The following is a 14,350-nucleotide window of genomic DNA, read 5'->3' on the forward strand; positions in this document are numbered from 1 at the left end:
AGGGTTCATAAGCAACATTTCTTCAACGACAAACAAATGGTTTCTATGTTAAAACACGCATCTAATGCAGATTATGTGAAGTGTAACTTATGGTAAACCAATGCATTGATTTTCATGATATGATCAATCATACACAATAAGTAGACATTGAAGCAAATACATAGAGTATCAATATCCATTCAATCAAAGAACCTAATAGTAGAGCCACGTTAAAAATGGATGGCCAGTAGATATATAGGGTATTTGTGTTCTTTCCTTGAAGAGCTGCGATCCACCACGTAATAAACCGTTGGGCAATTTTGTTTTGCGCAATTGGTTGGAGAATTGTTATATCATTTTTGGGAAATGATGAGATGTTATAGAGCAGGTGTTTCCATTTTAATGTTAGGGTGGCAATTTTGTTTTGCGCAATTGGTTGGAGAATTGTTATATCATTTTTGGGAAATGATGAGATGTTATAGAGCAGGTGTTTCCATTTTAATGTTAGGGTGTCTGATGAGATTTTATGGAGCAGGTGTTTCCATTTTAATGTTAGGGTGAGATTTTATGGAGCAGGTGTTTCCATTTTAATGTTAGGGTGTCTGATGAGATTTTATAGAGCAGGTGTTTCCATTTTAATATTAGGGTGTTTGGTAATATATTTAAATATTGACCAGGCTCCATAAAACTTTGTACAGGCCCAGAACACAGGGAAGAACACAGGGAAAAGAGACCGAAGTTCAAATCTCATTGAGTACAATGACTTGCTGTGGTGGCGGCTAGAGGGGCGGATTTCCCTTTCCGGTGAGTCTGCTCTTGCTAAAATCATAGGAACTTAGTATATTTGACTTGCAGGTGGTTGGTTATGCTCTTGGTGTTATAGTGGTAGCTATGAGGTTTGATCCTGGATTTCCCATAGATTAGGCCTGGCAATTACCGATTCACCATGTGATTAAAAAAAATAAATATATATATATTTATTTTAAACATAAAAGTGTTATGTATATATTTCATTTATTGAGTTTTCAAGAATTTATGGCAAGTATGTTTATGTGTTATATTTGAAAAAAAAACTAAGTATGTTTATGTGTTATATTTGAAAAAAAAACTAAATAAATATTATAAGTATATTTTCACTTTTTTATTTCTTTAAATTTTACCACTTCTCTTAACAAACATAAATTAAAAAATATAAACTAAATAAATATTATAAGTATATTTTCACTTTTTATTTCTTTAAATTTTACAAGTTCTCTTAACGAACATAAATTTTGAAGTAATATATTTTGAAGTAATATAATATCAAAAACATTATAGTTTTGTTCAATTTTACAAGTAATATATTTTGAAGTAATATAATATCAAAAACATTATAGTTTTGTTCAATTTGACAAGTAATATATTTTGAAGTAATATAATATCCAAAAACATTATAGTTTTGTTCAATTTTACAATTTTCCTTCACAAACATGAATTTAAAAAAAAAAAAAAAAAATCCTTTTGAAGTAATATAATATCCGAAATCATTATAATTTTGTTAAATTTTACAACTTCCCTTAACAAACATGAATTAAAAAAAAAAATTTCCAAGGTAATATAATATCCAAAAACATTATAATTTTGTTAAATTTTACGACTTCCCTTAACAAACATGAATTAAAAAAAAATTTCCTTATCCAACCAACATGAATTAATTCTCTTCCGCATTTCCTTGTATAATTTCAAAATATATTTAAACATGAATGAATTCTCTTCCACATTTCCTTATATAATTTAAAAATATATATTAATTTTGTTGTTTATATTAAATATATATTTAATTTTATTGTTTATATTAAATATGTAACTTTACAAACCAATCATGTAAACCAACTTAGAAATTGATTCTTCCAACAATATAACATAGATATATGATAAGGTTCTCCCCACTCATGTGAGATAACTATTATAAATCTTCCTCAATCGTAGTTTAGTTTACTTCTGCGTTAATGATAGTGACATATCTCATTATGATACACTCTAGTATTATAAAGGTGGAACTATGGCTAAATGATATCTTAACAGCATTTAGGTGAGCTTGATGATAATTATGATGATATTACCGCTAAGAAGGAAATTATAATTTAAACTCGTGGATGGTTATGATATCACTTATGATTACCGCTTAGAAGGAAATTATAATTTTGTTTTTAAACTTGTGGATGGTTATGATATCACTTATGATTAAGAAATTATATTTATTTGTCGGTTTATTTTTAATGATTGTGGTATATTTTATTATTAAATTATTTGTTGTATATATCAAATTAAGTGGTTATCTCTACCATCATGGCAAAAGTATTTTAATTTATAAATTATAAGTGTATTATTAAATTAGTGTAGTTATATGAATTAAATTAAATAAGTATAAATATATGAATTAAATGGTGTTATATAAATTAAATGGTTAGTAATATTGATGTATATTAATCTATAATAAATATTAAAACACTTAATTTATGATATATTTCATGATATTAAAATTAATTAATTTATAAAAACTAAATAAATTATTACTTTATTATTATTTTTAAAAGGTATTAAGATATAAGTTAAATATATAATATTTAAAAAAGCAAAACAAAAAATTAATTTTTAAAAGATATTAAGATATAAGTTAAATATATAATATTTAAAAAAGCAAAACAAAAAATTAATCATGGAGATTTATCCCACTTTATTATGGAGATTTTTAATTTGTAAATATGTAAATATGTTTTGTTACAATACTACAGGCCACATGTCCAAAAAAACATAATTCACTTCATATGACACTTTTTTATATGACATTTTTTAATTAATCAAAGGGGATAACTGTGTAGGAGATAAATCTTAATTTTTAATTTGTGTATATTATTATGAATATCATAAAATATTTTGTGGATATTAAATCTTATCATCCACATATTGATTATTAATAATTAAATTAAAATTCAGAAATTTTATTCCAAAATAAATATATCGGTAATAATTATATTTTTAATAATAAAATAGTAATAATAATAAATAAATTATAAAAAATGAGAAGATTAGGAAGAATAATTCCAAATATTTTATTAAAAAACTATTTTATGAAATTTTAAATCTATATAGAATATGACGTGACATGGGATTTAAAAATAAATTCTAAAATATGCACAATTAATAAGTTAATTTGATGTAAATATAGACATAGTTTAGGCAAAATTGCGGTATGAGGTATGATATTATCCAAATTATAATGTAAAAATGATATACTTTGTTTATTTACTGAATATAAATTAAGATGTTTAGGTAAAATTGTGGTATGATATTATCCAAATTATAATGTAAAAATGATATGTTTTGTTTATTTACTGAATACAAATTAAGATGTTACGGTTAATTGTAAGTTGATCTTTAAAATTAACATGAGATAATATGGTTATATATAGAAAGAGATATGTTTTGAATTAGGTGCATATATTTCTAATCTAAATACAAAAGAAATGGTATAAAATACAAAAGAAATGGTATAAAGATATTAAAAATGAAGAAAACAAAATAATAGAATATTTTGAGATGTAATGTTTAATGTGTGTTGTAATCAAAGGATATGTAAGCAATTATTAGTAGTACATCGACAATCATATATATATATATAAAGGAAAGAGAACACAAGCTGTGGGAGATCAGTAAATAAATACTTTATTTCTATATCAGAACTCTTTCAATAATTCTCTCAATTTTTTCTCCACTTTATATTACATCAATGAAATATTTAGACGAGATGTTTCTATTATATGGTAGTTATAATTATCTAACTACCTTGGTTGGTCAACCCAATGTCCCTGGTCAATTGACTTACATTTTGACTTGGTCGGTCGACTCAACTTGCATAGTTGATAGACTTATATTTGACTTAACAGTTAATGAGGTTTGATTATCAGGTCTAATTGACTAAGTTGACTAGCCCTTCCAATATTTCCCCTTGATTGAATTCCTTGCTTGTCCCAAGCAAGTGGAAGATGAGGATTACAATAAAAAAAATGGGAGAGAGATGACAGTACAAAATTTTAACTTGATAAGTCTTATGCTTATGTGTGCTAAGATTCTTGAGTTCTTGGTTGTTCTTTTCATGTTGATGCCAATGCAATTGAAGTTGATGTCGATACTATTGATGATTGTGGAGTTGTACTTTGTACTTCTTCAAAAATAATCTTAGGATATGTGTAAGAGGGTATATTTCTTCTAAATGGTTTGACCCCTTTCTGTTTCCTTTGATGTGTTTTTCACTACACTCCTTCTACCTCTATTTTCGTAGAATCTGAATGTCAACTTGTAGATAGAAAATTTGACTCAAAGATTGTAGGTGAAAAAAATCGAAATCTTGCTTAGACGTGAGAGGCCGAATATATGTTCATTAAGGAGTTAGTTCCTATGGGTGACATGTGGCTATCTTGTGTATATATGTTGCAATCCTTTGCAACTATTGGTCGAAGGTTGACCATTCATTAAGAATGTGTTGAGCTTGCACCTTTGCAAAAGTAATCTTGGCTAGGTACTCTAAATTTTGTGTCAATGCAACTTTTTGTACTTCTTGTAGGTCGGGATTGCATTGTTTTTCTAATTTTTGTGCTTGGTCCATGGTTTTATTTTCTTTAGTTTGCGACCACTTCCTTTCTCTTAACCATTGTCTCTCCTCTTGGATCAAAGCTTCTTCAACCTCCCTTTCTGCAATAATTTATGTCAACATGGCTTATCTTGCTTAGAACTCCAATTTCATTTGTTCCTCATCGATTAGGTCTTTGATTAAGCCTTATGGTACCTTGATTTGGCTGATTGTCATGGAAAAATAATTTGGTCGATTATTTAAAATGATTGACATGATTGTCACCGAATTAGATGTTATCTCCAAGTTCTCCCTTATTTATTTGAATTTATCAAATTCTTCTTTTAGTATTGCATATGTTTGGTTGATCTATTCCTGCTGACTCAATTGTTGCACCTATTGTTGATCTTTCTTTAATTTTACACTTATCTCAACCAGTTGATGAATAATGATCCATAATCTATCGTGGATATTCCAATGTACAGTTCGTCAAAATAGATATAATGAAATTATACATAAAATCTAAAATCTTGTCTATGAGGGTTAATTTCTCCTTATATTTATGGATTCGTTAATTATTGTGTTATTCTTATGCATGCAATAGATACAATATGTAGAAAACAAAGAATAAAAAAATAAACTCACAAATCACAATTGACACAAATAGACTATGAAATTGTTTCGAGCGAAAACCTAGTTGAAAGGTGAGGCAATCTTGCTCTCTTCCTTTGGATGGAAAATGGATGCAAGTACAAAGAAGTGAGATCTGTGGCTCGTGGGTTGCTACAATGCACACACGTTGTCAATTTTCTCTATCCCTATCCACAATTGGATACTCTACTCATCTATGGAACAAAATGCACTCAAACATAATGTAATTCCTTTTCTTCCAAGTGGCCCAGTTATAACACAACCCACTAGTAAAAATAATCCATTGAGCTTATTCCTCCACATTTTCCAATTGAAAAACATCAAGATGGATGAAAAATAATATAATGGTCCATTCCATATCACACCTCCCCATTTTGGGAGGCTTTTGGTCCCAAAATATTTTACTGAATTCCTCCACCTCCTCTCAGGTGTATCATTTAGCCTTTTCTGGAAGATGTCCTTTCAACCTAATATTCCAAAGGTCATGTTGTCCTTGTCTTTTAGTTCTGGACTTTTACAAAATTGTATCATCGGTCAACTCTATCTAAGCATCTAGTGTAAAATCATCTACAAAAGGTAGGACCTCTTCCTCTTCTCGATGTAGCATGGAAGGCTCATAGAGTTTCCGTTTCTCTACATTCACCATTGAGTAAATGCACATATATGGGGGTAGACCGAGTCTATAGGCATCATCTCCCACCTTCTACAGTAGCTCAAAGGAACCATAATACAAAGCCTTGATATTCTTATCAAGACTCTGTAACCATTCCTTGCTCAATTGTAACATACTTTGTCTCCTACTTTAAAGGACTTCCTTGTTATGTGTTGATCATGCATGGCCTTATATTTTTTTTTGTGACTTTTGTAGTGCCTCTTGTACCTATAGATGGATTTTCTTGATATTCTCAACATTTTTTTCTTCCCTTAAGCCATCCCTCATAAGTTCCTCCCTTACTCCTACATGTTGTCCATACTCAATATCTAAAGGTGATTGTGGAAAATATCCAAAACAAGTTTCAAATGGGGACTTACTAGTATAAGTGTGGACTACTTTGTTATAAAAGTCTTGCATATATACCATATTTTTATCCCAAGTCTTCAAATGATTTTGATTGTAAACCCTCAAAAGTCACAACAAAGTCCTATTGATTATTTTGTTTTCCCGTTTGTTTGTGGATGGAACGTTGTATACCTCTTTAATTTTGTGTCCATCTTCTCCAAAAATGTAGTCCAAAATGCACTAAGAAATCACATGTCCCTTTTTGAAATTATGCTCCTTGGTATCCCAAAGTGCATCCAAACTTGTCCAAAGAACGAGTTCATTGCTTCTTTCCCACTCATGGTCATTTTATAGGGCATTAGAACACACATCTTGTTGAACTTGTCAACTACCACCAATAACTAATCATGTCCCTTCTTAGTTGTTGGTAAACATACCACAAAGTCCATAGAAATGATTTTCCAAGGACGAGTGGGTATAGGTAAGGGATGATATAGACTATGTTTCTTGTTACTAGGCTTGCTAGTACAACAAAGCATGCATCCTCTTATGAACCTAGTTACTTTTTCTTGCACCATGGACCAATACACATACCTCTACAATTTGGCCACTGTATCAACTACACCAAAGTGCCTTGTAACCTCAGAGGCATGAGCCTCTCTAATTAGTTGTAGTTGCTCACCTTTAGGAACACATAAATTATCCAACATGTAGAGTAACCGATCCTATAAATGGTAGTCAATTGTGTTGTCACCATCGTGCATAGGACTCTAGCTCTGCAACTGCTGAAACACCTCCTTAAGGTTCTCATACTTTGAATATGCCTAGTTTTTGTATGCATCATTGGTGAATGGCTCCATGTGCATACAAGTTCCCAAAGCTATGATATTTGATATGGGTGGCCTTGAAAGCATGTTGGCCAACTTGTTTGTTCTTCCATTCATGTACTTGATCACTACGTGAAACTGTTTGTAGAAACCCTATCCACTTGTAATGTCTGGTGTGTTGTAACTTAATTTGGACCTGTAGGTATTATGGTGGCTGGTGTTTTGTGTGGATTACCATCTCCTTTCCCATCGAATAGTGGTTCCATATTTTCACAACTTGCACCAGGAAATAGATCTCTGTGGTATGTAGGATAGTTGAGAATCACCTCATGAAATACTTCAGAATGGTAGCATACATGCCTTCCTCTCTTACATCAAGACCGCTCACAATGCATACCCACTCTTATCTGTCTCCACTTCAAAGGGGTGTTGCAAGTTCAGTAATGCCAAAACTAGTGCTTGAATGATATTCTTCTTTAGCTCCTCAAAGGCCCTATACTAACCCTTTCCCCACTAGAAACTCTTCCCACTTGCTTTTATGGTGTGGAGTGGTTTTGTTACTGTTGAAAACATGGCTATGAATTTCCTTAAGTACTATGTTGCCCCAATGTAACTCTTGACTTCAGAAACATTCATAAGCATTGGCCACTTCATGATGACCTCTATCTTGGCATGATCTATCTTCAACTCTTCTCCACTTATCACATAACCCACATACACCAAATATTGTTGTGCAAACTCACACTCTTGAGATTTTTGAGCAATTGGTGCTTCTTTAATGTCTCTAGCACTTGCATCAAATGTGAAATGTGCTCCTCCCAAGTAGAACTGCCAATATATCATCCAAATAGACAATAACAAATAAATATATAAACAGGCATAATATATCATTCATTAACCTGATAAACATAGCTGGTGCATTGCACAAGACAATTGGTGCATTGCATAGGCCAAATGGCATGACTAACCGCTCATCATCAAACCTTGTTTAGTTTTGAATGCGATATTTCAAGTATTTTCTTCTCTTACTTCAATATGGTGATATCCAGACTTTAAGTCCATCTTGGAGAAGTATTTGGTTTGTTGCAACTAATCCAACATATCATCTATCTCGGGAAGGGGGTACATTTTATTTAACATAATTTTGTTTAACACCCTGTAATCGATACAAATCTGCCAAGTCCTATCCTTTTCTAATGCAATGATGATGGGAAACCCACATGATGAGGCATTTGGTCGAATGAAACCTTGTTCCAATAACTGCTACAATTGCTTCTTCACCTCACTAGCTTCTATAATGGAATGCCTATACAACCCAATGTTTGGAACCAGGGAGTCCGACAATAGTTGAATCTCGTGCTTCACTTCCCTGTTGGGTGATATCCCTTTAGGCTCCTGGAACACTCCCTTGTATGCATGCAAACACTCTTCCAATTATTGTTTATATTACTTAGTACACTCGTCCAAGGATGACTTTGCTCTCATTGACTCTTCTGCAGATCGATTTTCACTTAAAAATAGTATAGCATACTTGTTGCTAGAATTAATCAATTTCTTGGCTTGGTTGGCACTTACCAGTGAGATTTTGGACTTACCCTTGTGCACGTTGATGGTGAAGGATTTTCCATCCTTCCTTAGGTGGTATTTGTTGGCTCTCCACATGAATATTGCATCCTTCATGTAAATATAGTGACTTCCAAACACCACTCCACATACATCAAGGATAAGTACATCTAGATCTACTTCATCAATGAAATTAGCACTGGTAAAAAAATATGATTTTGCATTGTTTGATTACCTTTATTTTCACATCCTTATTTACACATCCCATTTGATATGGGCTTGGATGATCATGAACTTCTAATCCCAATTTTTTTACCACCTCTGTTGTAATGAGATTCATCTGTGAACTTCAGTTGAACAGAACATTGATTTTGTCTTCTTGACTCGTATCTTTATATGGAAGATTTTAGTCATTTCCTTCTCTTCCTATTGCTGGAGGCTACTCAAATTCACTCCATTTTGCACTGATGGACAAAAATTATTCTTATCCATGTTTGAGTTGCTTTCCACTTGGTTGCTCGAATTAGTGGCCATGAGAGTTTTCTTCTTAGCATTTTTCTTTTTGTTCTTTGACTTGAGCTCTGGATGCAACTTCCAACACTTCTTATTTATATGACTATCAATGTTACAATGGTTGTATTGGTTATTGGTATATTTGCATTGGTGTGTTATGGATTTTATATTTTTGTTTGTTTCCCCTTGCAACTTCTTCTTCCCCTCCTTGGAAGCTTCCTAGTGCTCTTTCTTATTTGACCCACTTGATTTCCCTCTCTTCTAGATTTTGTTCTCTAGGTATTATGCCTATATATAAACTTCATCCATTGAACTAGGTTTGAACAACATCACTTATTTTGCAGACGACTATGTAGACCACCCAGATAATTGAGGAGTTTTTCTAGGTTCTTTAGGGAGATGCCCAACATTATGTCCATCTTTCGAAATTCTATGGTGTACTCTTGTACACTCTACACCTTCCTTTACCTGAAGTAATTCCACCAGATCCATTGGTCCTCTATACACTCAATATTGTAAAATTGTGACTTTATAAGAGTTTTGAAATCCTCCCACTTAGTCACTAGAGGATATCTTTCCAACCTCAGGGTCTCTCTGTGATTTTTCCACTAGGTCAGGGCATTACCCTCTAATTTCAATTGAACAAATGGAATATCATGTTCCTCCTCTATATGATGAAATCTAAAATAAACTTCTAATTACTACAACCAGTGATTCAAATTCAGAGCACCAACCTCACCCTGCTATGTCTTGATGTCAACCTTTACTTCCATTTTTCATAGGGACTAAGAATGGTTCATGACACTCGAATTAGGTTCTTCCTTTCCAGGTTCTTTCTTTGATTCCCTCTCTGGTTTTTCTCAATCTGTTGATTTCTCCTCCAATTCGACCATCGTGTTAGAACCTTCTTCTTCTTTGGATAGCCTGATTTTATTTATTTAGGGCCACCATGAGGAGGCTCACATTATGGTTTATATCTGCGATTTGTGCTCCAAGTCGCACAAACCTCTCCTCTACGGGATCTTGATAGTTATTGACGTATTATTCTGCCATGTATAGGGTTTTATGACTTTTGACTTAGCTGATTTGAATCCCATGCAACTCCCAACAATATACCCAAAGAAACTTGACTTTGATACCAATATGATCTGTAAACTATTGTGGTATTCCACTAGACAATTTGTTGCAACACACCTAATGAAATTATACTTAAAATCCAAAATATACACTATGAGGGTTAATTTCTCCTTAGATTTATGGATTCAATAATTATTATGTTATGCATATGCACACATTAGATAAAATATGCAAAAAACAATGGAAAATGAAACAAAACTCACAAACCACAGTTGATACAAGACATAACCTAGGAAACCCTTTCAGGAGTAAACACAATTGGAAGGTGAGGTTTCCCTGCCCCCTTTCTCTGAATGGAAAATGGATGCATGTACAAAGAAGTGAGACATGTGGTCTAGGGGTTTCTACAATGCACAAACCATGTCTTATTTCTCTATCCCTATCCACTAGTTGGTTGCTTTTCTCATATATGGAACAAAATGCACTCGAATAGAATGGAACCCCTTCTCCTCCTCGTGGCCTGGTTATAACACAACCCGATAGCCTATTAGTGGTTAAGTTTGGCTCCTTCAACTCTTAACTGGAATTACAATATGGGCTCTTCTAGAGTATTCTTCATCATGATCACATGGCTAACCCTTTTTCCCTAAATAATGGAGCATGATGTGACATCCCTTCGAATAATGTTGGTTAAAACAGGAAGATCAATTGTTGGGTGGCATAATTTTTTTTGTATGGACTTTGATTGAGGTGATTTTTACACAATTGGAAAGATATTTATGTGTGTAATAGTGATAGGGAGTGTGTGCTTAAGAGAAAAAGTTTTACCCACAAAAAATGCTATTTGATGCCTTAAACTACTTTCCTAAGGTTTCAGAACTTAATTCACCAAATTGGGACATGTCGGTAAAAATGGTCCTGTGAGTTGATTCCTATAATGGTGGTTAAAACAGGAAGATCAATTGTTGGGTGGCATAATTTTTTGTGTATGGACTTCGATTGAGGTGATTTTTACACAGTTGGAAAGATATTTATGTGTATAATAGTGATAGGGAGTGTGTGCTTACGAGAAAAAGTTTTACCCACAAAAAATGCTATTTGATGCCTTAAACTACTTTCCGAAGGTTTTAGAACTTAATTCACCAAATTGGGACATGTCGATAAAAATGGTCCTATGAGTTGATTCCTACACTTTTTCCACTCTAAAATCATCATGATGGATGTAAAATAATATAATGATCTATTCCGGACCAAATATACATCATAAAGAGTCTATTAAGTGAATTTGTATATTGAGTGGTCCAATATATAACTTCTCCCATGCTAAGTCGATACACTTTTTCGAAATCTACTTCTTTTTATTTATTGCGACTTTTGTTTCTCCTACCCTTCTTAATGTATTCCTCCATATCAATGTTGCTTATTTATTTACATAATTAAATAGGTAAAAAATTTGATTGTTGGAGACCTCCTTTGGGTTAAATGTCACTGAGATGGTTCATGTTGTCCTCTTGATAGGTCGTAATGTTGTAAATATTTTAGGGGCCACTTGCTACTTCTTTTTCTTCTTCATCTTCTTTGTTGGGGTCCCTATTCGTAGTGCTTGCTGCTGATGTTGTGCAAGACTTGGTTGTGTAAGTTTAGTTTTTGGTCCCATTAATACTGTAGGATTTACAATTTTTGTATCCTTAGTTTGATCCTCTTCTTTCCCTTATGAAGTTTCATCTGTCTACACTGAGTCTGTTGTTTTTGTTGTTGTTGTTGGGACAATTGACAAAGGCACTAGATTTTCTTGTCCATTTTGTGTCTTTCCCTGCCTAGTGTCCATTTCCTTTGTTTCTTTATCCTCTATTTGCTTTTGCTTTGTCGATTTTTCACCTATTTTCTCATTGTCTGTCTGCTTTCCTTTTGAAATAGCCTCTAGATGAGCCGAATGTTCTAGATGAGACAATTCTCAAGGTATAGTCAACTTTTCTTGCTGGTTTGACTATTCTTGCTACATTGGTTATGTGTGTGTCAACTCTTGAGTCTCCAAACTTGGTTGATCTAGGGATAGCTTGACTGTCCCCTACTATTCTTTATCTTTTCCTCCCTCACTCCTTGAGGATTCTTTAGAGTCATACTCCTTAGTCAATTTTCTCGACTCTAACTAAGAAGTATCCCCTTCTTTTCTTTTCCCTTATCCTTTTCTGGAACAAGCATCAATGGCTTATCAAAGTCAGTTTGTTATGATTTGTAGGAGGATTTATCAGATGATACCTCCTCTACGACTAATGCCATACATTCCCCTTCCTCTTGATATATGCTTACACAATTCACAAATTTCCTCAAATGAAAGTTGGGATACATCCCCTTTATTCATTAGATTTAGGAGATCAATCCATTCATCACTGATTGCTCTAAGTAAATGGGTTTTTAAGATATCAAATCCTAATTTGTGTAGTTTTTCCCTTTTAACATTATAAAGAAATATTTCTACAAAGTCCCCAAGATTCTAGCCCTCCTTTTAGATCATTTTAGAGATTTTCTCTTTAATATAATGTTGTATGCAATAGTATTTATATTTTTCTAAAAAGAGTTGGCTCATATCATCCCATGATCCTACTGAGTTAGTGCCTAGTCCCATAAAATTTTAAGAGCTCCATCTTTTAATGTGGTCAGAAACAATCTCAATTTTTTAGCGTCTTGTAAGTAATCATAACTTCTGCAAAGTACTTCCAATTCAAAAAGGAAAGTATCTGAATCTTATGATCTCATACCATGGAAGTTTGGAAGTACAGAAGGAGATATATTCTTCATGTTAACATTTGTATCAGTATCTTGGATGGGAAATCCATAAGGATCTTATTCATTTTCATCATCTCCATCTTCACCTTTTTCTCTACCTCCTATACCACCCCTTCCACCTCCAAGAGGCATCCTTCTTCCTCCTCTACCACCCCCAAGTGGTTGTCTTTCACCTCCTTCTCCTAATATTATTTCATGTCCACTGGGAGGAAGGAATACTTATCCTTTGCCTTCTGTCATTGATTCTTCATAACAAAGATAATAAGGTTCTTCAATTGGATTCTCTTCATCTAGTTCTTCAATTATTGGTCTTCCAAAGAAGATTCATTCTTCTTCTTCTCCTTTGGTAGGTATCTCAAGTTATTGTGCAACAAGTTGTTCTCCTGTTGAATGAGAAAGAAATATTATTTCCTCAGTTGAAGATGTTGGTTCATATACAACTGTGTTTGTTGAAGAAGTTGGCTCCTCTCTAGTTCCAATTTCAGATCTTTGTACCTCATGATATCTTCTTCTACCTGCAAAAGTAGGAATTTGTGATGTGGATGGTGATGTGGTTCTTACTACACCACGTGATCTAGTGGGGGTGGTAGGTGATTGTGGAATTGAAGTTCATCCTCTAATGAATCTACCTCTAGAATCTCTTTCTCTATACATGCATTCTAAAATGAATGAAATTTAACTTATGCAATCAAAAATGGATGCAACTAAGAATGAAATGCAATTCAATAACTAAGGTTAGGAGAAACCTCACAATGTGATGTGCATGTTCTTACCTCTTGTCTTACCATTTCTCTTTTCCAAAGTTGCATAAATTAAAGAGCAATCTAAATTGGAGGATAAACCCTATGTATACTTCCCTAGCAATGACACCAAAAATGTCGATCAATTAATTATGCTTTAAATTCTATTATATTAAATTATCAATCTAAGTAGGTAAAATTATGAAGTATATGACAAAGTATATGCTAGGAATTTAGCTTTCAATTCTACTAGGAATAGATTGACATGAAAGCAATTATTACTCTATGATAGAAATGGAAACATTAATCTAAGGAAGCAAATGAATATTTATTCTATGAAATATTTGAAAGTTAATCTAGGATAGCAGATAAATTTATTCTATGAAAGCATTTGAGTCTAATTTATGAAAGTGTATAAAACTATTCTAGGAAAGCATGAAAGTTTAATCTATGAAAGCATATAAATTTAATCTACAAAGGCATGGAAGTTTAATCTAACAAAGCATATGATTCTATCTTATGAAAGAAAGAAACATACTCTAAGAAAGCATATAAATCTATTTTATGAAATCAGGAAATGTATTGTAAGAAAGCATAGAAAACT

The 14,350-nt window shown here is 32.7% G+C and overlaps 2 long non-coding RNA genes across 9 annotated transcripts in view; one reads left to right on the top strand and one right to left on the bottom strand.

Annotated features, from left to right (window-relative positions):
• Nucleotides 1-913, top strand: part of LOC149232621 (uncharacterized) — a 74,060-nt gene extending 73,147 nt beyond the window's left edge. The window contains exon 2 of the long non-coding RNA XR_016248174.1: nucleotides 678-913. This is a non-coding gene — a long non-coding RNA (uncharacterized LOC149232621). The remainder of the gene's footprint in view (nucleotides 1-677) is intronic.
• The window catches only part of LOC149232623 (uncharacterized), a 59,715-nt gene that overhangs the window by 21,255 nt on the left and 24,110 nt on the right, over nucleotides 1-14,350 (bottom strand). For 4 of the 8 annotated variants that reach the window (XR_016248177.1, XR_016248178.1, XR_016248175.1 and 1 more), the window contains one exon: nucleotides 13,780-13,863. The exons of the other annotated variants lie outside the window; for them this stretch is intronic. This is a non-coding gene — a long non-coding RNA (uncharacterized LOC149232623). The remainder of the gene's footprint in view (nucleotides 1-13,779; nucleotides 13,864-14,350) is intronic. 8 annotated transcript variants of the gene reach the window in all.

Source organism: Pinus tabuliformis, chromosome J (assembly GCF_031772625.1).
Source record: "Pinus tabuliformis cultivar Carrire ecotype Pingquan chromosome J, CPIR1, whole genome shotgun sequence".
NCBI lineage: Eukaryota > Viridiplantae > Streptophyta > Pinopsida > Pinales > Pinaceae > Pinus > Pinus tabuliformis.